We start from the raw sequence: 3,611 nt of genomic DNA on the forward strand, positions 1-3,611 counted from the left end.
GCCAAGTGCATAAAATATATCCTGACAGTAAAAATATCGATTCAATTTTAAACTTAAATCGCTTCTGAACTAAGATATTTTCTGTTACACCACCAACGTTTTTAATAAAAACAAACATCTTTAACCAACACAGACTCTAAATTAAAAAATCAACAAATATTTGTCCAGTTTTGTTATCTATACATTTTATTTTAAACTTTCAATACGTAGACTAACAACAATATTAGGTTCTACTTTTGTAACTAAGCAACATGACATAAAAGCCATTGTTAGAATGCAGTGCCACTAAAACGCGCTGGCTTTTCTATATATTTGTTAATCTAACTGATTTTTAGCAATAATTATTCTATGAATACGCCACGAATTCATTTCATGAATGATCTTAATTTGGATTGGCTAACACAGGAATTTACTGACGTTTGATTGCCCTGACTGCACTTTTCTGCATCTTTGTTGATCAATCTTGAAATTTATTTATTTCAGTTGGCTATGAAATTTTAGGTTAGGATATACTATGGGGTGGGGGTGGTAGTACTTGTCCCATCATTTTTCACGGGCTATACACTAGTATCCTGTGTTGTGGTTTTCTTAGAGCAAAGCGGAATCGAACCTCATTTTTTTGCGTCGTAAGAATTACAGCTGACACACCGGATGTATGCAAATTTATGCATTGAGTGAATCAAAACGCTCCTAATAACAATAACGTTTATGCAATGTTTCTAGGTGCAGAGCTCCCTATAACATACATTACAAATTGTTTTAACCTTTGACCACTGTAAAATATAAATCCTAAATATATATACTTTAGTTTATGGAAGTTGTCGCAGGATATATTTGTGCCAAGTGTCATTTGGATTGACCAACATACGTGATTTTCGTAATGTTTACCCTCTGACTACCTAGAATCGGAACGGGGTCCTAAATAAATAAATACAAAAAGGTGAAGGTGTGCTGAATTAATGTTAAACTTCATCAACACTTGTTGTTCATATAATTTTATAATATAAATTGCGTTTCAAGCACTACTGTGTCTCTTATATCCCAGCCGGCCTGATGAGTCCTGGTATTGTGCGAAAGGCCTCGTCGGCAAGGAAATATAGTGTAGTTGACATACTGTTATACATTTTTATTTACTTTCATTCTTCAGTTTCTATAATTTCAAGATCACTGGCATAAATAAAGAAGTAGCGTACAGTTGTAACTTTTGGGCAGTAGAAACATAGGAAATACATAATGTCTCCCTCTATGAGGGGGGGGGGGCATAATATCATATCGATCGTAACTAATTCCCGATTTGCCACTAAAAAAAATGCTATTTTCGCAATCGAAGCTACAGCGATATTCTTAGGAAAATAACAATTACCAGAAATTAGAATTTTCTACAACAACCATAACGCTGGAAATCGAATTTTCATACCCGTGGTGGGCACAGTACAGATAGCTCATTTTGTAGCCTTGTTCTTAACTACAAACTAACTAACTAATGTAAGATACTAAACAATTCATTTTAATGTAAGGTTTAACACGTCTTTAGTGTTACTCACCACACTTGCCGGAATCGTCTGTCGCTGCAATCCGCTGGCCAAAGAAAACAAAGTTATCACATATTAGTTTTTTCTTGAAACTAAAGCTGGTTCATTAAACATAAAATAATATTCGAAATTGAAATTACTGTTCGTCACACGAAATTAGCGAAACCTTCATTAATACGATAATTTATTTGTTTGTTATGCTATTACATTATAGCTAAAATTTCTTTAAAAATCGTTTTAAAGGTTATTGTTGTTTTTTCTAACATTCAGAGAACGTACAGTGAAAAATAATTCAGTTAATCTTCTGTTTTTATAGATGTCGCTGTTTTTATATATTTTTTTAAAGTTTATAAAAAACTCAAAATATGTTTTAGAGAAAAATTTAAACATTTAATGAAACTATAGAGTAAAAAATTCAACATAGGTCATATAAAAATGTTTTGATTGTTTCTGTACATTAAAGTTGCACGTGAGTTTGTTAAGAAGTACTTGTATCTTTAATTACTATCAATGAAGGGGAAATATTACAAACAATAGTGTATTAATCACTTATTAGTCGCTTTTAATCAATTGTAAGGCAACTATAACTCAGGATAAAAACAACAGCTATAAGTTAGTGAAATCTGCTCTATAAAAAATAAAAGCGACATTTTTGGGCGTTATTCTAATAATAAATCACTAGCGACACTTTTGGTCGTAATTCTAATAACATATCACAAGATTTGGCCATCTTAGGAGACATAGATTAGTCTTAGATTTATATACCAAGATAACCACGAAACGTTTTAAGTATGATGGCTGATATATTAATGAAATTATACAGTAGACTACGTATATTCAATTAGCCTAGTAAAATACTATAAATAATATGTATTAACGGAAGTGACGTGATATCATTTGCAAGTATGAACTTATTCTAAGTTGATCTACTAATTACAGCATATGTAAGATTATGTAAAACAAATATTTCATTCGAGAGACCATATAATTAGTTTATTTCAACTATAGTTTGGAATAATTTCAATGAAAAACAAATTTCCTTTACGGTAAACGTTTCACATGTTCATTGTTATATGTACAAAAGAGTGGCATGCAGGGTTCTTTCTCATATTGACACGAACATGTAACGTGGATATTAAATAATAAGTAGGCAAACAACGATTTATAAGCATAATAAAGAATGTTATTGTTGGTGGAACATACTACAATAATAGGTAGTAAAACAACGATTTATAAAGATGTTATTGATGGTAGAGCATACTACAATAATAGATAGTAAAACAACGATTTATAAAAATGTTATTGATGGTAGAACATACTACAATAATAGGTAGTAAAACAACGATTTATAAAAGTTTTATTGTTGGTGGAACATACTACAATAATAGGTAGTAAAACAACGATTTATAAAAATGTTATTGATGGTAGAACATACTACAATAATAGGTAGTAAAACAACGATTTATAAAGATGTTATTGATGGTAGAACATACTACAATAATAGGTAGTAAAACAACGATTTATAAGCATAATAAAGAATGTTATTGTTGGTGGAACATACTACAATAATAGATAGTAAAACAACGATTTATAAAAATGTTATTGTTGGTGGAACATACTACAATAATAGATAGTAAAACAACGATTTATAAAAATGTTATTGATGGTAGAACATACTACAACAATAGGTAGTAAAACAACGATTTATAAAAATGTTATTGATGGTGGAACATACTACAATAATAGGTAGTAAAACAACGATTTATAAAGATGTTATTGATGGTAGAACATACTACAATAATAGATAGTAAAACAACGATTTATAAAAATGTTATTGATGGTAGAACATACTACAATAATAGGTAGTAAAACAACGATTTATAAAAATGTTATTGATGGTGGAACATACTACAATAATAGGTAGTAAAACAACGATTTATAAAAGTTTTATTGTTGGTGGAACATACTACAATAATAGGTAGTGTAGTAAAACAACGATTTATAAGCATAATAAAGAATGTTATTGTTGGTGGAACATACTACAATAATAGGTAGTAAAACAACGATTTATAAAGATGT

At 29.8% G+C, this 3,611-nt stretch overlaps 1 long non-coding RNA gene across 1 annotated transcript in view; it reads right to left on the minus strand.

The window, feature by feature from the left end:
- Nucleotides 1-1,544: 1,544 nt before the first annotated feature.
- The window catches only part of LOC111089130, a 5,521-nt gene continuing 3,454 nt past the window's right edge, over nt 1,545-3,611 (minus strand). Inside the window, exon 2 of the long non-coding RNA XR_002613462.1 lies at nt 1,545-1,578. This is a non-coding gene — a long non-coding RNA (uncharacterized LOC111089130). The remainder of the gene's footprint in view (nt 1,579-3,611) is intronic.

The sequence above is a fragment of the Limulus polyphemus genome, unplaced genomic scaffold, assembly GCF_000517525.1.
Source record: "Limulus polyphemus unplaced genomic scaffold, Limulus_polyphemus-2.1.2 Scaffold5329, whole genome shotgun sequence".
Classification (NCBI taxonomy): domain Eukaryota; kingdom Metazoa; phylum Arthropoda; class Merostomata; order Xiphosura; family Limulidae; genus Limulus; species Limulus polyphemus.